The sequence below is a fragment of the Ursus maritimus genome, unplaced genomic scaffold, assembly GCF_017311325.1.
Source record: "Ursus maritimus isolate PB19 unplaced genomic scaffold, ASM1731132v1 scaffold_26, whole genome shotgun sequence".
In the NCBI taxonomy this organism is placed as follows: domain Eukaryota; kingdom Metazoa; phylum Chordata; class Mammalia; order Carnivora; family Ursidae; genus Ursus; species Ursus maritimus.
In genome coordinates, this window is record NW_024425119.1 from 4,517,019 (window position 1) to 4,541,649 (window position 24,631).

The window sequence follows — 24,631 nt, forward strand, 5'->3', positions numbered from 1 at the left end:
AGGACATGGGGCAGATGTGAAGTGAGCACCCATCTTAGAATGGTCTCTTTCAGACTGTAGGAACTAGGCACCATCACAAACCACTGCCTCTGGTGGACAGCTGTGTCCAGGGGTGCCCTCTGAGGGAGCCTCAGGGACAGAGGGAGAGGACAACAGAAGCCCTCCTTCAGCTAAGCGTGAACCTGGAGACTAGGCTACTTCAAGGGACCCAAGCTTCCAACTCACCACAGGCCTTGGGACACAGGGCCTGCTCTTGAAAAAAAGCATTTGGAGTTTTTTTTTTAAAGACGTAAAGTTCAAACCTGCTACTGGAAAAGATACATTTAAGGGGAAGACACACTGCTTTGAAGTGGTAGTTTTCCACTGGGGAAACTCTTGGTGGAGTCCAGGGGTTGGTGACTGGTGCTTGAGTTCTGGCAGACTGTGTGTGAGGGGGGGTCAGAAGGAACAGTTGTTTCTTCATGGAAAAGCAATTGCAGTGATGGTTGTACTTAGGGAGCGTTTCAGTGATTGTGCTGTTAGAGACTGGAGAGAGCCAGATCTGGGCTGTGCCGTCGCTGTGCTTTTTGGCAGGAATGAGAAGGGCAGGATGGAGTGACAAAAATGCCAAGAGCCTTTGTGTGGTGACTCACCCATGCTCCCAGCCCTCCCCCATCTATTCCCGTGAATCTGTACGGGTTTAAAGAGCCCGAGTATTAGTCAGCCTCCCTCGGGGACGCAGAGATCCTCTCAGGTTGCGTTCAGTAATGGGGATTTATTGTAAGGATATTTCTGGAAATTGGGAGGCCACCGAAGTCTTAGGGTTCCAAAATCACTGAGGGCAGATTGGCTTCTAGGAGCTCGGAACAGGATTCTGGACCTCAAGCAGCTCCAAGTTATCTCATCCTCTCCACTACAAGGTAGAACTCCCCAATCCTAATGCTTGGTTCGCTGCTCCTTTGTCTCTGCCTCTGCGGGTCCTGCTGCTCCACACGCCAGCATATGGTTTCTGCTTCCTTGTGGCTTCTCTCTGTGTCTTTTAGCTTCTAGTCACTCTACCAGCTGCCTTTTCTCTCACATTCAGACTTCTCCAGAGAATTCAATTAGACCATTGTCACCATGGCCCATGTTAGTAGCCACTTTCGTGCTATCACCTCCTGGGTCACTGGCCAATAAATGGGTTGTCCATAGATCAGATGCCTGTCTCTGGTCCAATAAGCAATTGCTGGGATAACAGCCTTTTCTCCTATGTGGAAAGAGACTGTTGGTGGTAGGGCCTCTGTGTGTGTGTGTGTGTGTGTGTGTGTGTGTGTGTGTGTGTGTGGAGTGGGGGGAGGGCTTGAATGGGGGAGTAGCAGGTCTCTTAAGACTTGCCTGTCTGAACTTTTGTCCTGGCAATAAAAAATATGAAGCACTGGCAGTGGGGGTGGGGGGGTGCTTTGAAAAGTTTCCAAAGGCCTCTGCAGTGTGTGTGGGAGAGACAGCAATGCCCATAGCACTGATTTTCAAGTCCGATCTCCCCATCAGGTTGCAGAGAATGGTAGGCTTGGAAGGTAGTGCCTCATTCTGACCTTCTCTTTTTCGTTTCTGTAAATGAGAACAAGAAGTGGTGACTGGAAAGGTTTGCAGAGCCCTTTCTGGCTACAGGAGGTGATCTGCAGGTTGGCATAAGAAATGGGTTCTACCGTGCCCCTGGCTATCGACACCTCAGTTCATCTGACCCTTTTTCTTTTTATGCCAAACTTAACATTCCTAAGTCTTGAAGTACATTTGGAGCTTAGCAAGTGTTCAAATGTTTGATAAATGAATGAATGGATGCAAATGAAAACATGAATTTGCCATCAGTCCTTCAAGGGGGGCTGGCAAGGAGAAGGTTGAGGTTCCCGGCTTTGGTAGAACAAAGGCCTAGCTTTGAATCCTGGCTTTGCTACTTGCAAGCTGTGCGACAACGGGACAAGCTACTTAACTTCTCTGAGCCTCCCTTTCCTCAACTGTAACGTTAGGATAATGCTCGCTACAGAGTTCTTTGGGAAGTCCAAGTGACTACATACCTTCCTAGCACAGGGTCTGACACAGGGTGCTCAAGTGTTGAGAGCTGGAAGTATTAGGTTAGCTCAAGGAGCCCAGGGGGTAGGAGCAGGCCATTCCCCACCTGTGGACATGGGTGCACAGGCCTGTTGGGAAATGAATGGCTTGCCCGTGCTTACGGAGAGGGGAACATGAAGGGAAGCCCACAGCCCAGATGCTGGTCTCGTCTTCACCTCCTGGGGAGTTAGGGTGCTGTGCTGGGACTCAAGCACCAGTTCCAACAGGATTAGGCTACAAATCCGGCAGGCGTGGACTGTTTCCAGAAGTCAGCCCACTTGGAAACAGCAAGAGAACATCTGGACCCAATACAAGGTTAATGCCACCAACCATGCCAAAATCTGCATAGGGTAAAGGAAAGCTCAGTCAGAGACCAAGTCTGTGGGTCAGTCTGGGGACAAAAGCTAAGAGCCAAGAGGCAACTAGGTCAGAGACCAGGAAGCCCCTGGGGTGGGAGGGAGAGGATGGTGTGCTGGGAGGGTGGCCTCTGATTGGAGGCCAGAAAAGCTCTCCTTTGTTTCTCCCCCTCATCTATCTTAAAGATGCAACTCAGACTCCGAGTCCCAATGTGTGTCAGCTCGTGGCCAGCTGGGCTCTTTTGGTCTGAGTCTGTGACGGGAGGTGGGAAAGGGATGTTCTAGGCAGGGAAAGGCGCGAGGTTCCTAGAGAAGCTCCAGTGGTGACCCCTTGCTGAATGTGACTATTTTGTACTTATGTTCTGGTGGAGACAAGGCTGCTGTGATTGCAAATGTCTGTCACTCCACAATCAAAATCACCCTCTTCATCCCCACTCTCCAGAACTGCTCTACCTCTTAACGCTGAGATGCTGGGGTCTCTTCCATCCCAACTTCCGGTCCTTGCAGTTGTCAGCCTTGTGACCTCGAGGCCTCACTGTATCAACGACTTAGCCTTTCCATTTCCTCCGAAGACCCACAAGAAGTCCCCTCATGCCATCACTTGCTTCTCGGTGACACAATGTGCCAACCACTCCCTCGCCACTTCTACTCCTTCACCTCATTGTCTGCCCCTGTCAGCCTTTGGGGAGAAGCCTACTCAGTCTAGCTGGATGCCAGCTCTGCTCCTGGCTGGGGTGGCGAACAGCTGCCTAGGGTCACACTACCTCTTGCATTTAGGCCAGCACCGGATTTCCAATCTGCACTTGGTCCTTGGTGCTGCTGCCTGCCCAAAGCTCTTCCTTGAACCCCAGCCAGTTTTATGTGCGGCCCCCACAAAATCTGTCACAAACCCCCACCTGTCAACTTTCTTTCCTACTAACTCGCCTGTTCCTGCCCCAACTTCCAGCAGCCTCACCTTGTACTTCAAGGTCAAAGCGAAGTTTATTATGTGAGGATCTTGCTCATTCTCTGGCCCCTCTGACCCACTCTTCCTGGTAGCTTCTCTTCCCATAACAATGGCAGCCGGCTCTTACTTTTGAGTAAAGCTAATACTTGCCCACAGCATTGAGTCCCATCCCTTCCCCTTTTCTCAGTGAGCTTATTCCGTGGATGCTCCTTCTCTCCTTTTCCTCAGCCTTTTCCTCACCACCAGTGCTCTCCCATTAGCATTTAAATATGCTCCTGGCTCTTTCAATAAAAATGACAAAACCCTCTCTCAACCCTGGGTCCCCCGTGAAACAATGGCCCTGTCACTGCTTCTCCTTACAGTGTTCTTGAAGGTACTGTCTGCGTTTAATGTCTGCATGGCATCCCCTCTCATTCACCTTTCAACCCTCACAATCTGACTTCATAGACCTAGCTTCCATGAACATTCCATGCAACCCCTTCAGCTGAAATCACTGCTGTCCTCTGGATCATAAAGCCCAATGGATATTACTTCGCAGGCTTCCCAGACTTGAAGGTTCCTCAGTGGGATGCCATTGACCGTTTCACCCCAGAGATGTTCTCCTGCCTTGGCTTCCATGCTAGTACTGTCTCCTGGGTTTCCTTCTGTCTCTCTAGCTGGTCTTTTTCATTCTCCTTCCTGAGATCCTCTCCCTCTGTTCATCCCACTTAAAGATTACGGTTTTCCAGAGCTCCATGTCAATTCTCTGCGATTCCCAATCATCACCTTCTCCTTGGGTGAGAGTTCAAATGTGATTGTGACACTGATGACTGCCTATTGGATGGAAGCCCAGCCAGGTGTCCTTCCTGAGGACCAGATGGGATAGCCAACTCCTGTAGGGACATCCTCTTGCTACCCCAAAACTAGATTTCTTCCTTCATCCCCCACCCTGTTTTCTCCTTTGTTCCCTATCTTGATAAATAGTGTCTCCAACCACCCAACTGGCCAAATTAACTATTATGTGAAATCCAGCTCCTACCAACCCCACTGGGTGCTTTCTCTGTTTTTCCCACTTAACTTTTGGCAGTTCATTTTCCTTTCTACCCATACCCAGTCCATCTCCAAGGTCAACTGATTCTACCTTCTTACTCCCTATGGAGTTCATCTTCATCTTTGCTGCCACAACCATACTCCAGACCCCCACTGTTTCTAGCTGGGATTTATTAGCAGCCTCCCTGCTTGCACTTTCTGACTTGGTGTGTGGACCCCTCCCATCCATTCTCCACACAGTTGTCAAAATGAACTTCTAAAAATGCAAATCTGTTTATGCCATCTTCCTGCCTAAAATTCTTCAGGGCTTCCCCGATGCCCTCAGGATAAAGTCCAAACTCCTTAGCAGGGTGTCCAAGGCCCTTCACATCCTGTGGTAATATAAACATGACTAGTGTTTGGACTTGGATAGACTTGGGATAACTCAGATAGACTCCTGTTCAAATCGTGGCAGCATTTTTGCTGTGTGACTTTGAGTAAGTTACTTAACCTCTATGAGCCTCCGCATTCTTATGTATATGCCTACATCAGGGGGTGCTGTGAGGATAAAATGAAGTAATGTTTATAGTGTTTTTGTTTTTGTACTTGTCTATCAAAGTCCCTTTCTCATTGTAGGCATGCAACACATGGAACCCTTCTCTGCCTCTTGCCTGTCAGCTTTTCACCTGATGCCCTCTAATCCAGTGCCCCTGAGCTGCTGTCCTCACCAGAAGACACAACACTTTCTTTTCTCCTTTCCACCCAGTTTATACTGCCTGCAGCTCTGTGCCCACCTTAGAGCCTTCCTTTCTTTGCTTGAATAACTCCTCATAATCAGTTAGGGTTCTTTGCTGAAACTTTCACCTAAGCACCCCAAGACCTAGATGTTTCTATAGCAGTCATTTCACACTCCTGTCAAGGCCTTCATTGTCTTAAGATTACCTTCTCAAGTGCTCTTCCCTGTGCAAGGCATCCCCTCCAGGGTAGGGATCATGTCTTACTTATCTTTATATCTCTAGTACCCACATAGTACCTCAGGCATACCAGGCTGTTAGTAAACATTTGCTGAATGAACAAACTTAAACATGGAACTATCCAGGTGGTATTCAAATTCTTACTCTCATTATTAATTTGCTTGTGACACTCTCATTCTTGTTTATTTTTCTGTTCCTCTTGGGAGCAGGAGCTGTCAGCCAATCAGATTGTAAGCTCCCTGAGGGTAGGGTCCCTGGCGGAATGGTGTCTGTAGAATTAGCATAGAGGTGACTCTTCTCAGGTATTGCTGACTGCTTGGTCTCTGAGAGGAGGAAAATCTAATGATGAGGAAACCGGGTCTTCATCTTACTTTGTGCAAATCACAAATCAAACAGTGGTCATGGAGGGTCCTGGGCTGGCTCTGAGGTACTGCAGTGGCGGTGGTCACGAAAGGTGACATTGGGGGCTGAGGGCAGGGAACATTTGAGAGGGGAGGTGCAGAGCAAAGTCCTAGAGGAAATGCATGATTTCGTATTCTGGTTAGCTGGGAGAATTGTGGACATTTGCCCTGGGGACTGTCAAGCAAGGACTGACCTTTACCACTGAACTGGTTTTAGCTTTTGTTTTAAAATCAGTTTTCAGGTAGGTCAGAGTGTCTCTGAATGTCACTTCCCATCAGTTCATGAATGAACCTGCCTGTTTTTAGTTAGAGGGATCCCTGGGAGCTTCTTCTGCCTGACGACCTGGGTTGATCTTGCTTGCCAGCCCTCAGCCTGGTAGAGTCCTTAGGTCTATAGAACCCTACCATCTCCTGAGCTGTTAGAAATTACTGGGGTATTCATTACTTTTGATCTCTAATAGAAGTGGAGATGGATTGCAAGCAATCTGTAAACACCCCTGTCCCTCTACTCCATCCGTTGTCCTGCAAAAGCCAGGGCATTATTATTTCTTCAGGCCACACTGGTAGGACAAGCTTGCCACTCTCACCACCCTACCCAGTGTGGTGTCAGACTGCTGATTCCTGGGGAGGGAAAGGTGCAGGCAGCTAGTGGGCTCCCCTCCCAGGAGAGCCCAGTGCCCCAGAACACTCTTGTTTGTTATGCTCACTCTCTTCCACATCCTGTAAGTGTATGATGTATGTGGAGGATGAGGGGCCAAAGACTGATTAATTTTGTACCTTAGATTCTTTCTAGACACCTTTTTCCATGTCAGAGCTTTTAAAGTTGACTTTCTGGCAATTTGCTAAGAAATGGGGAAAGGGCTGGGTGTTCAGCAAAGCTTTAGGAGTCATGTGTTTTGTCTACTAAGAATCTAAGCATTTTTATAGAGGGAAGACCTCTTTTGGGTAACGGGTCTTAAGACTGATTTTAATAAGAATTCCTTTATTCTCTATCCCAACACTGTGAGTTTCTAGAGCAGAGGCCCAAACATTTTCTGGCCCTACTAGGAGGCAAGCACCTTAAAGGGGCTTCAGTTGTAAGTGAGAACCGTTTAGGTTAGGTAGACATCAACACTTCCTGCTAGGAGCCGGGGTGTTAGGAAATGATAGAGGGTGAAGCTGCTTTTCCAGAGGCTTCTAAAAAGGATAAGCTCTTATCTATGTGGAGTTACAGAAATGTGGGCCTGTGGAGCAATGGAGGACTAAGTCAGCTGGTCTACCTGAGGGTAGACCATTTCTTTGGAGTCTAATTCTCTGCTTGAAGTAGGTTTTGCTATTGGCAGGTTTATAAACAGTGAACCAGGGAAGTGTCTGTGAGTTGGTCTGCATTTATATGGAAAGTGCACAGGTGTGCAAGGCCCCTTATTATCCCATATGTTCTCTGTCTTCCTCTCCCATCTCTCTCTTAAGGCGGGAGTTTTGCTCAATACTGTGAAGAGAGGTCATGAAATGAGGCAGATTGAATGGGTCTCTGAAAAAACCCTTCTCAGGCAGAGGCTTCCATGTCTGGGTCAATCAGAATAGTCAGCTGAGGGATGACTCCCCTGGAGCATTGATGGCAATCTCCTACTTTTCCTACTTTCTGCCTAACAGAGTGTCTGCAGCTGTTTGCAAGGTCTGGGATGAGAGTATCCTAGCATGAGCTAAATAGGGACTAGGCTTTGAGTCTGCCCATTTGGCAGGTGGTGGAGAGAAGAGGGCTCCTTAGAAGCTAGGCCCACAAGGCTCCAGCCTTTGAGAAATCAGGCAGCATTTTTAAGAGAATCAGCATCCTGTATTGTCTTTTTTTTCCTCAGGAATTTATATTTGTAGGGTCAGCCTAGAGTACGTTTGATTGGAAGAGAAAAAATTTTACTTATGGTAGTGCTGGAAGTGAAGAGGAAGCTAAAGGTTGGGTGGTGATGAGCTCTGTGGAGCTGCAGTGGTTTGTTTACAAGGCTTCCTAGGTGTTCAAAAATTATTTTAAAATATCCACTTCCTAATCTTTCTTCAGAATAACAAAAGTCAGTGAGCCTAATAATAAAAGTTAGAGGAAGGGATCAGTTTTTCAGATTCATTCATTCATTCATTCATTCAACTAGCATGCATAAGCATCTTCTGTGTGTTTAGCACTGGGCCAGGCATTGAGAGGGAAATGAAACAGAAGGTCGTGACTCTGCCCTCTTGGAGCTTACAACTGAGAAATCAAGAGGCATGGCCAGGAAATGGCTAAGCATCTGTAACACAGAAAGGGAAAGTGGCTTGACTTTTCTTTATTCAACTTGGTTTGGACATGGGGTGTATCATATACCTGGATTTTCCTGCAGCAGATATTCTTATAGCTTTTGAGTTCAGAAACATTTGAATACTTTTGATGGGAGATCTTTAAAAAGATAAACTCTTCTGTCTTATAAAACAGAATTCACAGAACACAATTTCATCTCTTTCTAATGGTTTGGTTCTAACTTGACCTTTCCTTGAATATCCCCCAAATTTTCTAGTTGTTGGTTCTTCTTTCTTCCAAACCCATGATAGTCATTTCTTGTCAAGTTCTAGCTCTTCTAGCTGCTACTATACCCTAATTGGCTGTAACCATTAGAATTGAGGATTGACTGGAGAAATGAGAGAACTACTTTTGTTTCATGAGCAAGCTTAACTTCACATTCATCTTAAGGGTAATAAACTTTGGTTTGGTGATTGGAGTGTTGCATGGACAACGTGGTAACTATTCTCCTTTTCTGAGAGTGTTTTCCTTCCCTTAGGCTGGGTTCTGCATAATCACAGTTGTTGGATTAACTTTTGGCTAAAGTAGGACAAAACTCTATAAGATGAGGTGTCAAAGTCAGTGACACTGTCTATTGCTGTAGAAGTTTAAGGAAGAAAAAGATTCCCCATGGGCTGGGAGAACACAAGAACGTTTTCACGGAAATGAAACTTAGTGAGACCTTGAGGACATGACAGGGCTTTGGTGAGTTGTAGGGAAGGGGTGGACTGAACTCGCCAATGGAATCAGAGAGTGTTTATGATACAACACTTCATGAGTTTAACTGTGATGCCACATCATCCACCTTCCCACCCTATGCAGGGATTTATTCTACAGAACCTTGGCTAGGTCCCTTCCACATTCTGTAAGAAGACATGGTGCATTTGCTGGCCATGCGTGCTTTCTGTGTTGTGAGCAGGAATTGCAGGACAGAAACTTGTACCCTGGTTTTCACTAAGAGGACATAAAATGAGGCAGGATCGCTGAGCTTCTGTGTGTACCTCAGAGGTAGAGGAGGAAAAAGACTGGATTCATCTCCTCCTTGTGCTGTCAAAGGCCCATCCTCTTCTCTAGAATCCAAATTTTCCTAATACTTCATGAAGATTACAAAATTATACTCAACATCAGGAGTCACCAATGAGTATTAGCTCATGTGAGAATCTGTTATTAATGAAAATTTAGGGCCTTTTTTTCAACTTACCAATCCTTGGAAAATCTGGAACAATAAGGGAAGGCAAGAAAAGCCATGCCACTGGGTCCTGACTAAGATCCTACTAACTGATGCCAAATTCTGCATCCACTTAAAATGGGGGGAGGGGCATGTTGAAATCAGTCACTAAGTCAATAAATCGACAATTTTTCAAATGTAGAAAATTTTAAAATAAAACTTACTATGAAACATGAGAGTGCATTCAGTCAGCCACCTTTTATTGAGAACATATCATGTTTTTTTTGTTTAAGATGAGGGATTAAGCAAAATTGGCAATCTCACCCTTTCATCCAAAATTCCCATATGTGATAACAATTCTCATAGAAATGACATATATTTTAAAAACATGCCCAGTGCTAGAAAACAAAAAAGGAAGTCTTTGGTAGATCAGAAACTGAGGACTCCCTGAAGGATGGAAAGTAGTTAGGATCTGATGAAGGAAGCCAGGGCTCCAACTGCTGCCATAGAAGGGTTCCTAAAAAATGGGTTCCAGGTCTCAAAATAGCAAGTATGGAGCAAAAGGAAGGCTGTAGTACATGACAAGGCAAGTAGTTGGGGTTGCCAGGGGGATCCAGGTAGGCAGATGATTCCCTCACACCTCAACATTTGACCTACTCAGGGTAGGCAGTGAGCAATAGAGATTGCTTGGATGCTTGGGTCAGAGGGTCAGAGTAAGTTCCAGGTGAGATCTTTTTCCTTATACTCCCTACTTTACTCCATACTGGCTCACTCTACCAACAGCAGGCACCTTCTTTCACTTTGGTTGAACAGGCTGAAGTAAAACCTGCCCCATAATACATCCTATTCTTTCTCTCTGTTGACCAGGTTAACATGGGTTTTCTGATACAAAAACAAGCATGTGTGTAGGATTCACCAAAAATGTGTGGAAAACCAACAATGTGAAAAATAGATACTGATTGCAGTAAAAAAAAAAAAAAAGTTCATACCCTAGGAAGTGTTAGTAGTGCAAGCAGAAGAGGACTTTTCTGGAGCTTTTGAAATAAGTACTGCTATTGGGTCTATTAAAAAAAAATCAGCCAAAGACCTTGGAACCTAAAAATATTCACAACAAAATTTAAAAACCAACAAATGGACAGGACCATGGACATAGCCTAAGAGCAAATTAGTGAACTGGAAGATGAAACGGAGGAATTCTCTTATGTCACCTAAAAGGATCATGAGATGAAAATATGGAAAGAAAAGTTGAGATTTGGAGAACATGAATTCAGATATTTTGGTATCTGTCTACAAAGAATTTTAGAAGGATAGAATGAATGGAATAAACAAAAAAGAAACAATACCATAAAATTTACCAGAAGTTATAAAATATAAGACAAAAGTCCCAAGATTCAAAGATGATGAATGAGAAAAGACCTGTAACTGGATATATCACAATAATAAAGTTAAAGGAAAACTACTAAGAGAGAGAGAGAAAAGGAAAGAAAAGGAAAAAAAAAAAACCAAAAAGGAAAAACCAAACTTCCAAGAGGAAAAAAAAAAAAAAGAGAGTGACAACAGATTTCTCATGAACAATGCTAAATGCAACAATGCAGTGAAGCTGTAGGCACTGAACTGTGGGGGGTGGGGGAAGATATTGAACTGGAATTGTATACCCAGTAAAACTGTCATTTAAGTGTGTATATGAAAAAGAGTCATTTTGGCTATTACAGATCCAAACAGTTTATCATTCACTGGCTCCCTCTATAAAAATTACTAGAGGTAATAAAAACAAAAGAAATGGGAAGGAAGTCAAGGACCTACTTTTTACTAACTGCACATACTTCTGTCTTAAACAGAGCAAGGCATTTTCACTTAGTTCACAACCGGTTGAGGAAAAGTGAATGTACCTGTCCTCTCCACAGGACAGTTGGTTAGATAGAAGCAACCACCCAGACAGAAGGTATGAGCTGAGCTTCCTGTGTAGGTTCACTGTATCAAAGTGTGAAATGGGCAGGACATGTTGGCAATCTCCTCTCAATCCCGATCCAAGCCCTTGCTTTTATCTCTGGAGCTTAAAGAGACATGGCTAGGGGTTGCCATCATCCCCATTATATGTTTTCTTTATTTTAATTATCAAATCCATCCCATTAGTCATTCACAGGGATGAGATTGGGGAGACTATCTCTCACCCTAGACTGATGCTCTGGATTTCAGTAAACACACCTGTGTGACTTTTTCTGATTGGAAGCACTACAATGGCAGACTTAAATTGCTCTGAACATCAGGCATATGCCCAGCTGAAAAGAGGGAAGCATGGCCTGGGCCTCTGGACACTCTGTCTAGTGGCCTGGCAATTTGGGACACTGCCAGTTCTCCTGGATGGAGGGGGAAGACCAGTAAAGAAGAGGCCTTGACAGCCTTGGGAAGGAAGAGAAAAAAATTATTGTAGGAGGGTGTATGTACCAGAAGTCCAGGTGAATCCACAAAGAGCTGCTTCAGGAAACCTGGTGGGCATGAGAGGGGTATTTGGGGCTGCCCCACAGGTCAACAGAATGTGAACCAAGGCACAACAGATTCTGGCTGAGAAGTGGTCTGAATCTTCTCCACAGAGGAGGGTTTGGAAGCTTTTAAAAAATTCATATGTTATTAAAGTAATTTTCCCCTCAAATTTCTGTCCTCTGTATAATTGTGTTTGAGAAAACCAAGTGGGGCTCATGTTCCCATCACGAGTTTGTGCTTCCCCAGCAGCTTCTCTTATTCAAGGTTGGGCCTGGCCTAATCCTCTCTCTACCTCTGTGGGCCTCTGTGCATTGATTCTCCCTGACTCTCCAGATTGGAGGCAGGCTGGGAACCAACCATGCTCAACCACCTGTCTTCAGAAGAGCCATAGGAACTTGGTTAATATTTTTTTAGTCCTTTTATTATAATCATAGGTTGTATAACTTAGTAGGGGACTCTTGAAGACACATGTCCTGTCCCCTGGCTCTAGGCAGGATGGAATTGAAACTCTTTTCCTCAGATAACTCTCTTCTCTGCTTTTTAAAAAACTAACCCCCAAAGAAGCAGCTACTGTAGTTTCTCTTGGGAAGACTTTCCTGTGTTTCACTTCCTGTGGGCCAAGAAAGATTAAGACACCCCTCTGAGCACCCACAGGGGAAACGGCCAGCCTGAGAGTTCTTCCCACCCCCAAAGAGCTTTGAGTGCACATGAGCTCATGCCATATTTGCCTAGGAATAAAAAGACCTCTTGATTCTTGACTCTACTGTGGGGAGTTATTATACGTTATATATTCGTGCCATTTTAGACCGTCAGATGTTTTTATTCATGCTTCAGGCTCTATATGCCACTTAAAAGCATCTGTACAGAACTACAGGAAACAAAGACAGCAGGGGAAGAGGGTAAGAAATGTGATGGGGAAGGTGGTGGAGGAACAGGCAGCAGCTTATGGCTACCTTGCAAAGAGATACCCAGGTGTACCAGTCCATAGATGCATTTCACCAGCCTGCCCATTGAATGTGCCTGGATAACCCTAGCTGACATGTTTCCCTATAAACTTCCAGTTATACAGACATTTTCTGCAAGTCTAGCTTGGATACAGTACTTTAAAACAGATGATTCCTACCAGGAGACCATGAGCGTTTGAGCTCCTCAAGGTGGCATTTAAAGCTTGTCTTTTTCTTTTTTTTTTTTCCTAAAGAAAAATAACTATGAAGATAGGTAGGTTTGGGTGTTTTTAAGGCCTAAGTGCCTGAGCCCTTAGAGTGCAAACTTTCCTAATACTTTTTCCTGGGGACAGCAACTCTACTCTGAATGCCAGCTGCAGGATTCACAATAATAGGATGAAAGAGTTGAAAGTGACCCATGAATTCAGCTTGTCCAAACTCCTCACATTACAGAGAAAGAGATAAAAACCAGAAATACAAAGGGCTGTGAGGGAAGGGACAAGCCTTAGTCACCCCCTCCTTTTGCTCAGAGGCCTCTGTCTTGACACCTCCCCACCCCAGGGTCTTCAACTCGTGACAGAAGTGGAGCTAGAATTTGAGTCTCCCTATTCAAGTTCAGTGCTTTATCCCCCACAAGGATCAAGTTCCATGTTTTCTCTGCAGCCTCTAGGCTAGGCCAGAACTTCCTGGCGGGCAGAAGAATGAAATAAGTGTAATGATTTTAAAGAGGGCAAGGTGACCTTCTACAAATCATGTTCCCACCAGTCTGTCACTGATGCTTGACCTTCCACCATTAGAGATTCATTCTTTTGTAACTTGGAGGTGAGGTAGACTTCCAGAGTCTCCTCTTGAAATGTAAATACCTCTGGGAAGGCTACCAACAGCTGAGAGCTAATAAACTGCAAGGGCTCTTTCTCCAAGAACGTTAATAACCAACAGTGTCGTGATGTGGAGAGGAAGCTGAGACAGAGAGATTTTGGAATTCGTTGAAATAGGAGGACAAAGCTGGGACTGATGTGAGAATGGGTCAACCCTGTTCCATAAATGGAATGTCTATTTACCTATCCAACTAAATATATAAGAACATAGCCCAGACACATCGGTGAGAAATTCCCTTCTCAAGGCATGAACAATGTTTGGAAGCCCAAAGGGAAAGACTGTGCTGCCCACACCCATCTGCCATCAGAGGATGCCCAGCCTAGGGCTTTCTGTGTAATGGGCATTGAGGCTTAGTGGGAGCCAGGTCCCCATCTCTCCCCCAAAGCTTCATTTGCATGAGATGACCTGCATGGACACTTTTGTTTACGGCTAAAGAACTGAGGAGTTTGTATTACTATTTTGTGGGTGGAAGACAGGGGAGGAAGAAACTGAACAACAGAGGGGATGGTGTGTCATCTGCCTATCCCAACACTGGCCTTTGTGCCCTTATAGAGCAATGGAAGACTTTGGACCAGAAGCAGAGGGGCTGTTTCTCCAAAAGGCTTGATGAGACTCAAAATGCAAGGAGTGGGCTTGGGTCCTGCTGCTCATGACATCCAGAAGTTGCTGGGTATGCTGGAAAATAACAGCCCTGGTACAGCTATAACATCCTCATAAGGGATGTTGCCAACATGGGCAATAGCAAGGCTCCTAAAAGCCACCTCAAGGTAATTGGCCATGGGCTAAAGGATGCCAGAGATGCAGAAGGAGGAGGAGGAGACTCAATGTGAGTACATATGACGTGGCCCTACAGGGTCTCCTGGAAACCCTTGGGAGGGTCTTTATAAAGGGACAGGATGGTAAGGGATTCTCTGTAACAAGAGGGGCTGAGAAGAGGAAGTTTGTGTGATTGTTATTTAGTGTTACACAGGCTGGAGTGGCCTGGTTATACTGGAGTTCCTCTTACATCATTTGAGTCCTGCCTGACATGCCAATAGACAAAAATAAACTCTGATCCCAGGGCCAGGGAAAGGAGCCTTTGACTCTGGTTAGAGAAAAGTCCAATAGCTCACTGGGCCAATCTCCCTTTTTCTTATCCACCCAAATTTAGGTCATGATTCTATAGGACTGGAAAGTTTGTTCCAAACTCAGTCTGGGAAAGAGCAATACGAACAGTGTCAGGGACTCCATTATCTAACTGCTGGAAGGAGAGGGAAGTCCAATCTGGTCTTAACTAACTTGAGATAAAATAAGGGACAAGGAAGAGGACAAGATTTGTTCAGAGCCTCCCAGCAGGAAACCATAACCTGAACCTTCCAGGATCTGGTTTATGGGCCAGGAGGAAAAAATACAGATACATATTTAAAAAAGAAAGAAAGAAAGAAAAGGCTATCTTTGCAGGCTGGAAAAGAGCCAGGGCATACATGCAAAGTTGTTCTGATATCATTCTCTCCCTTCTCCCTCCACTATTCACCTGCTAAACTGCTGGGTCTTTCCTTCCTTCCTGTGATTAATCCCACATTTGCTCAGGATGCATTAACTAGATCCTGATGTAGTTGTATGGCAGATTTGGCTGCTGCATGAGCTGAGTTTTCCAGAAGTTAAAAAAAATCAACATCTTCCATACCTGCAAATATGGTATGCAACCCAGAATGACACCACTTAGGGCACTTACTAAGCAGATGTGACAGAAAAAACTGCAGCAAGAATACAGGTTGATAGGTGCCATTTAGATGGAGTTACCCTGTCTAGAGCCATTGTCAGGTAGACAGATACTCTGGCCTCTCGGAGTGGGGTGTACCTTTTATACTTGTGCTTGTGCCAGAAAGTAACATAGCAGCAGATGCAGTTTTGCTGTGTTAAGTCGGTCACATCCGGCCACATGCTGTATACCATCACACCCATTTATTGAGGTCTACGGTGAACCTGATTCTGGGTCAGTCACTTTATAGCAACTCTGAAGTAGGTTTTACCAGGCCCACCTTTTATTTTTATTTATTTTTTTATTTTATTTTATTTTATTTTATTTTATTTTATTTTTATTTTGCAGATGGGAAATTTAGAGGACTCCAAGAAGCAAAGTCATGTGCCCAAAGTCACAGAGTTAAATGTGAAAATCTGGACTGAAAACCATGTCTGTGCAGCTCTGAGGTCTGTGCTCTTCCACTGGTGGAGTCAGAAGATATGGGCTCTGAGCAATCTTCAATCCCTTACCAGGTGTGTGACTTGAGCAAGCTCTTTAATTTTTCTGAGTTGTCCTTTCTTGATCTATAAAACAGGGGCAATGATGCAGCTAACTTCTGGGGATGGTGTGAGGACTCAGAGGGGTAGTGTGCGGAAAGCATTTAGCACAGTGCCTAGCTTAGAGTAGGCCCTTGGCCCGGAGTCCCTATTCTGAGGTCATCAGACTCCTTCTCCCTTCTGTGAGGCCCAGGAGAAGAAGCACATCCACAGAAGACAGCCCTTAGCTTTGCAAGCAGTGTTTCCATCCCAGGAGAGGGAAGCTCTTCCCTCTGGGAAGCCACAGCTGCATTTGAATTAAATGCATACCTGGGTGGTCCAAGAAATTGAAGCCACTCTTCTCGTCTTAACTTGTGATTTTAAAACATCACCTAAACTTTATGCACGTTTTCCTGTGGAATAACTTGAATAATCCATGACTCAGACAAGTGTGTTAGGATGATAATTGATTTTTGTTCTCCCACAGGTGAATTAACCATAAAGTGGGCTCTTCCTCGTAAGATGAGGACCGTGGTTGGCTTCTCCAGCAGCTCAGCTCACTGCTTTTTGGACCATCATCTGTGACCATTACTGTGTACTGTGGGACAGAATGTTAATTTGAATATGTTTTGGAGCCAAGAATCATTAGACAGTTAGAAATTCCATTTGAGTGTATTTGGATACATAAAATGAGTCAAAGAGAAGTGATTTTTGGATAATCTGCTGATTTGCCATATTCAGCCATTGATATGGGTCATTGAGACTTGATGGGGTTATGCTGACTACAACCTGGTAGCCTGGGTTGCCAAGAAATTCACTGGTAGGGGCGCTTAGGTGGCTCAGTCAGTTAAGCATCTGCCTTCAGCTCAGCTCATGATCTCAGGGTCCTGGGATCAGCTGGAGTCTGTTCCCAACTCAGTGGGGAGTCTGCTTCTCCCTCTCCCTCTGCCTCTTCCCCTGCTTATGTGTTCTCTTGTGCATGCGCTCTCTCTCAAATAAATAAATAAAAATCTAAAAAAAAAAATTCACTGGTTTTCCCACTGAGCTCTATCCCCTGACAAGTGTTGGAGAAATCAAGTGATGACCATTTATAATGATTGTTTGTTTACAGTCTTTGAGGCTGCTAGAATCAGGAAGTACTGTTAAAAAAAAGGGGGGGGGGAGCTCCTTTTGACCTCTGGAAAGCCCCAATGATAGCCCAGTGCTGGAGTGAACATTGTAATGAGCATTACCTACAAGTCTCCTTTGTAAATCTCTGACCTGACGGGAATATAACTTTCCACTCACTCTTACAAGTGAGAAGGAGAAGCTGTTCTAACTCATCAGCCTTTGTTTTGGCCATCAGAGTTGAATTTTGGTTTGAGATGCATATGACCAGTCTTTGTTGTGATTTGGGTGTGGTTAGAATCATAGTTTATACCACGCATAAAATGACAAAACTGAAAGGGGATGTAGGGCTTATGTCCTGCAAACCTCCTCTTTTAAAGAAATGGGCTCGAGAGGTAAAGTGACTTTCTCAAAGCCGCCCACCTATTTAATGCTGGAGCTGGGACTAGGGCACAGGTCCTCTGACCTCTGCAGTGACACTCTTTNNTCTTTCTCCACATGGTGCTGTGTCTCTTATCTCTTGTAGGTAGACACATGGTCTTGCATTATGAGATACTGGGGAAGAAAGTAACTTTTATTAGAACACTATTTCCTAGGAACTGTGCTAGGTCTTTCATCTACATTAGCTTATTGTAACGCCCTTCTGCCGGAGCAAGATCACCATTAAGCCATTTTGACACAGATGGAGAGGTTAACCTACTGGGCTGTAAGACCATAAAGCCCATGCTCTTTCCTCTGGGAAGAGAAGAAAGAGATAAGGGTGGTTAAATGGTGCAGAAAGGAAACAGATGGAATCAAGCACAGCTTTGTTTAGCTACCTCCACTCACTGTGTATTTTCAGGTGGGGCTATCCCTGAGACACCAGGGATCAGCCCTGCGCTAGGGCAGGTCCTAATGTGTCATGCCTCAAGTGACATTAGTATATAATGTGTCTGGGGCAGGGGCAAGGCTGAAAACTTCTTACCCATGAAAGTTTCAGAGGCACACAGGAACCTTAGAATCTTGAATGGAGGCTACTATGCTTCTGGTCCGGACCCTGTAGCCTCCAGGATCTCTCTGTCTGTATCTGCAGGGCCTACGTGACTGTAAACCAATGATTATGGCTATATCTAACCTATTAGAACCAATCCATATGACCCTTGATAGGACCTGAATCCATTACCAATTCTTCCTGGGAGAAGATGTCATCAGGGTAGGGATATGTTCTTTCATCTTTTAGTTCAGAATGCCTAGCACAGTGCTTTGATCCTAGTACTTAATATAAGGGTTAATGGCAGTAAATGTGTATTGAGTTATTGCACTGGATAAACTGAATTGATTTCTAGTTAGCCTTGGAGGATTCAGGAAGGATTTTCCAAAAAAAAAAAAAAGTGAGCTTTTATGAAAGATTTGAAAAGGAGGAGAGGAGTGGAGTATACAACTTCCACCAAGAGGAAAAAGTTAATTTCTATTGTAATAGTACTTTAGAAAGACTATATAAGTACCTTTCTGTTTCTACTACTATATCCCTCTTCCAGGGCCCTCCTCTGAAGATGTTTCAGTTGTCTAGATGTCTTTTTGAGTCCTTCTCACCCAGAGAGAGAAGCAAGTAATGATTGTATTCAAATTTTTAGGGGCGTAGAACACCAAGGATTAATTATTATTATTATTAAATATAATTAATATTAATATAATTAATATTAATGTAGAACTACTAAGAAAATGCCTCTCAAATACTGTTAGAATAAATAATCAAACCAAAGGTTCTCATATCTGGCACAAAACAACAATGAATTGACTTACTCAGACATTATCAGAGCAAGAAAGAACGCTCTGGTTTTAATGGCAAAAGGAAAAAAAAAACGAAAGAAACACAAACTTTGCAGGTGCTAGTGACACTCTTGCAAGTTGTTCTTTAGGATGTAGTTTAAGAAATAATTGGCCCCTGGGTTAGGGAGAAATAGAACAGCAGAGGCTTTTGTGCAGGAGAACTGGCCAGGTGTGGGGCTGCAGGGAGACTCAGCCAGGTAACTAGCTGGCTGCTGCAGCCTTGGCGTGGCTCCCGTCTGGCCCAGAAGACACGAAGAATACTGCTGGGTGAGCTGCCATGAGGTGGTGATGGATCACGTCTGTGGCCTGAATCTTGAGAAGCCATGGATTCACTGCAGTGTGCTGTGGCCATATGTGAGCCCAGACCACATGTGAGGTTCTCTAGGAGGAGGAGGAGGGAGAAGCCACATGACATATCTTATACATCTTTTATTGCAGAAATTATGTTTGAATGAGCCAGAGTCCAGGCTTTCCCAGACAGCATGGTCTGCAAGTTAGAGACATTGCATCCTGATGGCAGGGGTGCTGGATTTTGGGGAAGCAATGAAGTGTTGACTGGCTCCTGAAGTTGAGCAACTGCACAATCTTCACCTCCTGGAGGGCTCAGAAATGAGAGGAGACAATTCTGGAGTCACTGCATGGGGTGGATGGAACCTTAGAGGCCTTATTCAACCTTCTAGAGTTTGCAGTTCCACGGCAACAGCTATGCTAAATAATTAGTCTGACCAAACCCTTCCAGTGGCAGGAAATTCACTTCTCTGTGGCATCTCACAAAGCTAGATAACTTTTCCAATTAATAGTCCTTTCCAAGAGTCTCATTCCAATCTTTGCATGCTGGTTCAACCATCAACACATTTTCACTCTCAAGAACTTTGTGGCTTTCAAGAACCTCTGTTAGAGATGGACCTTTCTATACTGTGGGGGCTCCTATAGTTGTGGGGGGACCCTTTCTATACTTAGGGACCTTCTTTTTCTGTGGGTCCTTTCATCTTTTCCACATATACTTATCCAATTGCCCTCAACCATGACTGCACATTAGAATCAACTAGAGAATTAAAAAAAATCCCGATGCCAGGCCTCACTAAATCATCCTCTCTGGGGGTTGAACCAAAGCACTGGTATTTTTAAAGCTCCCCAGATGATTCTATTGTGCCAAGTTTGAGAACCACTTGTTCTCTTGTTCACAGAATCTGGTTAACCTCTTAAAGGTCATGCTGTAGAATAGAGCATCCCAGATTTGAATCCTGACTCTATGACTTGGGCAACTCCCTGTGTTTTTGTGTTCTCATCTGTTTTTTAGAGATAATAACAGTACTCTCCAAAAAGAGTTGTCAAAAGAACTGCATGAGGACACATTAAGTCTAGATGAGTCTCTGGCATGTAATAAGTGTTCTATAAAGTTTGACTCAGAGCCTAGGACAGGGCCTAGCAAATGTTAACACGTTTGTGGTCTTACCATGAGGCAAGCATTATCGTACGCATTTTACATGTACTAGTCAATGCATTTTGTTGCACTGAAGACATAAGCAAAATATGTCTTCAGGACACCTCTACCTGGTAGAGCACATTGTCTCAGACTATCTTTAACTTACATCTTAGTGAAGAACCTATATCTCTTGTCATCCTATGTGTCTTCTTGCCTTCCACCAAAATCTCTCCTAAAGCTCTTCTATGAAAATTCTATACACTTTCAAAACATTCAAGGTGACTAAATTCAGAGTTCCTCCATGGTCAGTCCAATACCTTTTGTTGTCTATTCTCAAGACCAGTGTTTATTAATGAGCTAGGCATATAACATACCCAGTAAATTCTTTGTGGAATGATGAAATTTGTAACAACTATGCTAATATGCAAAAGAGAGGGAGAAAGGCTGAATTCCTGTGAATGGTGAGGTAGTGGGGATGCCTACTTATGTGTTAGGCACTTTTCATGCATCATTAATTTTCACAACTGTAAGAGATGAATGTTCAGGTAATCTTTTGCTGTGTAACAGAGCACACCAGAACTTAATCTCTTGAGGTAACAATTTTTTTGCTTGTGAATTTGTAATTAGGTGAGAGCATAGCAGGGATAACACCTCTGCTCCAAGATGGCTCAACAGGAGACTGGAGTATCTACTTCCAAAACCGCTCACTCCAGCCATTATGGAACCACTTTGGTAGCCTAGGCTCCTCACCTGCAGCCCCAGGTTGGCTCTGGGTTCGATGGGTTGGGATAGAAAACTCTTGCCAAGAGAATGCAGCTCTCTATCTCAGCCTCTCTACTCCCCATTCTAAGAGGAGCTGTGTCTGTGCTTGGGGAGAAGCCAAGCCAAGCAAAAGATTTCAACAGAGAACGGAGGAAACACACCCACTGAGGTTCTCATAGCAACATAATCACGCACAGGCAGCAGCCTATTTCGGTGGGAGCTTGTCTCAGCTCCCCTCCTCCCTGGTTAGTCACAGAATGGATGCACTGCACAGGCAGAAGCAGTGGGGTGGGGTGGGGGGAAAGTGTTGAACTGAAAGTCAGGAAGCTGGGGAGCTGCTCTCAGATGTTCCCTCAGCTGTCTGAAGGATCATGGACAAATGTCCTCCTTTCTCTGATCTCAGGGTCCTTATTTGTAAAGTGAGAGGACCAAAATGCTGTGAGGATCCTTTCCTTTCTCATTTTCATTGATTGTATGAGTACTGAGACTCTCTTGGTAGGGGATGAGATGTCTCAATCTTTTGTTTCTGAGAAAGATGCTAAGACAAAATGGGGTTCAAGAGGGTAAAAGTCATTCTTCAGATTTATCTCATTTATCCCCCTACAACTTTCTGCATGATGGCAGGATATGAAAGGGAAGGAGGATGACCAGGTGTTGTGAAAGATTCCGCTCACTCACCCTCAACACTAGTCAAGGTCTGTGGTCTGAGAAAGGAAAAGATCAAGGAGTTAGGCTCAATCTTTCATTTACATTCACTCCTTCCACAACACACACACACACACACACACACACACACACACACTCACATGGGAGTCCATTAACTCAAGCCTGTTGCCCATTGTCTTTTCACTTGTTTTACTCTCCACTCCCACTTCTCTCCCTCCTCCACTTATTGCAATGCATCCATCCTCCCTTTCCCCTAGGATCAGGTGATGGAAGCATCTTTAGATTCTGGCCCATTTCTTCAATGGACTCTGAGGTTAGTTGAGGACAATCAGGCTCACATTTCCTGGTTGTCAAAGGTGATGATAAAAACAAATAGGGCATGCATGTGGGACTGATCTCCCTGTGTAAGTGCAGGGTTGAAGTGAAGAGAGCCAGGGTGCTCAAGAGCCTCTTTCAGGTCCCTGTCCTTGACTTGTGGGGTGAAAGCTTGAAAGTGCGGCTGTCTTTGAAGAAGTCCAGCCTGACTGGCCTGTTGCAAAAGGAGAGACAGAGTGCCTCCCCTTGTTCTATTTCCCACCCGCCTGACAGATGGCCAGTAAGACAGGGAAAAAGAAGCTCTCAAAGTGAAGACAGGAATGCATTGTATAAAAATTCACACCCCCTGCTGCCGCCCAAACTCCCTTAAAAAAGGATCAAGAGAATCCTAATGGGTACGTGACATCCTCCTTCTCTCCCATAAAAGGGACTTCAAAATCTGGTGACAATGGGGGAGGGGTGAGGAGGGAGAAGAGAAATGTGTGGGCAGGGGGCTGCTAGGGAAGACTGAGGTAGGGGGAACAGGACTGCAGGCTCATCCATTTGACAGTCTCCTACCTTCTTTCCCAAACCACCTCTGGCTGAACCTCTGGCCCAACCTCTCAGCCTGACAGAGGCTTGGAGCCCCAAGTGCCTGGACAGGGTCAGTGGGAGAAAAGGAGAGATGAGAGCACACTTAGTACTAGAGTTGAAGGAGTTAAGGACCCTCCCTCACCCAGACACCCACCCCTTCGCTCCCGAAACCATAATTCGCCAAGGAAGGAACCAAGAATTGACGGAGGAGCTGGGGAGTTGGGGGTGGGGTGAGGTGGGGGCGAGATTACTATGGCCCAATCTTGCCCAGAGCTTGTCCTCGGTGGGAGGACGAACACCCGGGTCTAAGAACCTGCAAGAGCCCAGCTCCGGCGCCTGCTTTCTCCGAGCCTCCCGCGTGGCCCTGCAGCGTCCACCCCCTTTTCTCTCTGTCAGCCCACTCCAGTCTGACTGCAAATTTCATCCGTGGTTCTTTGTAGTACACATGTGCCTCCTTGTCATCTACTCTAATGGGTATCTTCTGTGTATCTTCATACCTCGTCTATTTATATCATTCTAATGGACCACTTACTAGTTCCCCTTTCTTTAAACACTTTCTTTTCTTAGTTTTCAGGAAATCCCACTGAACCTAATTTTCCTGTTTTCTCAGGGTGGAGAGGGGCGGGGAGGGGGTCGGGTGCGCGAGAAGAACTTGAAACTGTGTGAAGGAATCCGAAGCAGATGAGAAGGGAGGAAAATAAAACAAAGTGGAGACTGCAGAAAAGACTCAACCGTAGTTGATTGTATCGGCTGACGCTCCTCCAGCAGAGGGGCTGGGTTGGGTTTTTTTTTTTTCCTCCCATTCTCTCTCTCTCTCTCTCTCTCTCTTTTAAAGCTACACCAGCTCTCTCTTTCTCTACTATCTCTGTATCACCAAACCCTTGCTGGCTCTTATGGGCATGAAACACTCCTCCCGCTGCCTGCTCCTAAGGAGGAAAATGGCGGAGAACGCTGCCGAGAACACCGAGGTAAGGAGGCGAGAGGGCCGGGGCTCTCGGCGACCCCGGCAGCCCACCCCGGACCACCGCGCCGCCGCCGCTGTCGCTGCCGCCGCCGCCGCCGCCGCTGCTCTGCACCTAGTGCCAAACTTTCCCCGGCTCCATCCCGCTTGCTTCTGCCGGCCGTGTGTGTGTGTGTGTGTGTGTGTGTGTGTGTGTGTGTGTGTGGTGGGAGAAAGACAGTGCATGTCTCAGGTCCCCTCCCTCTTGAAAATGCAAAAGAGTAGCTCTCACCCCATCTCCCTCTCCTGCCACCCGCTGCTCGCTTCTCTTTCCCCAAGTCCCAAACCCTGGGCAGCAGCGCTCCTCTGCCCTCTCCTCTGGGCTGCATTAGGGGTCCAGAGTCCCGGCTTTGTGCAAAGCTGGGATGGGTGATCCTGGGGCCACGTTTGCTCCCTGCAGTGCCTTGACCATCTCCAGCCGCTGCCTCAGCTTTACCCTTCAAGCTCGAATCAGTCCCCAGCTCTCGGTCCCCGCAGCACCGCGGAGAGCTCCGGGCCGTTGGGTGGGGCGGGGGGGCAAACCGAGCCGGTGGTGGGACGTGGGCACCACCAACAGACCCACCCGCCCAGATCCGGGCCGGGGAGAGGTCTGCAGTCCTCGAACGTTTGAGCCGCCTCGGGGGCGCTAAACCCGGGTAGGAAGCGCTGGCCCAGGCCACCTTCAGAACCAGGGACAGCGCCCGCTCCTGCCGCAGCCGAGCCCGCGCGGGGTGGGGGCTGCGCGCCGTGGGCTGCAGAGAGAAATCGGTCTGCAGCCACTCGTCCCGCAGCAGCTTTGGAGGAGGTCGCTCTAGCTCCGCAAATTGCGCTCTGCCCCCCGCCTTTGGCAGCCCGATAGCTGCCCTTTCTCTGCTCTCAGTTGGCCCTGAGCCTCAAAGAGCCCTGCTGGGTTTTGGGTCCCACTGGAGGCTGTGTTCCCTGGCCTCTCACTGACCCTGCTGTCGATACAACTGGACTAGTCCGTTGGCTCTAGGCACCTGTAGTCACGAAGGGGATCAGCGTGGGCAGCCCCCTTACCTTCCTGGAGAAACGGTGCGCCGAGGTGGGGGCGGAGTGGGGTATGTGTGTGAAGATCATCCCTTACTCGGTGGCAGGAAAAAGACAGAGAGCAAACTCCCGGGCTCTATTAATAGCCGGGTGTCTGGTGGGGCTGCCGTACATTTCACATATGGTTACCCATATGCAGCGTGGGGCGGGGATGGAGGTGTGGCG

The 24,631-nt window shown here is 45.9% G+C and overlaps 1 long non-coding RNA gene across 1 annotated transcript; it reads left to right on the forward strand.

Moving 5' to 3' along the window:
* Positions 1-284: 284 nt before the first annotated feature.
* Positions 285-16,640, forward strand: LOC103675737. Its single transcript, XR_571900.2, has 3 exons — positions 285-899; positions 15,592-15,758; positions 16,249-16,640. It is a non-coding gene; the product is annotated as an uncharacterized LOC103675737 (long non-coding RNA).
* Positions 16,641-24,631: the final 7,991 nt, after the last annotated feature.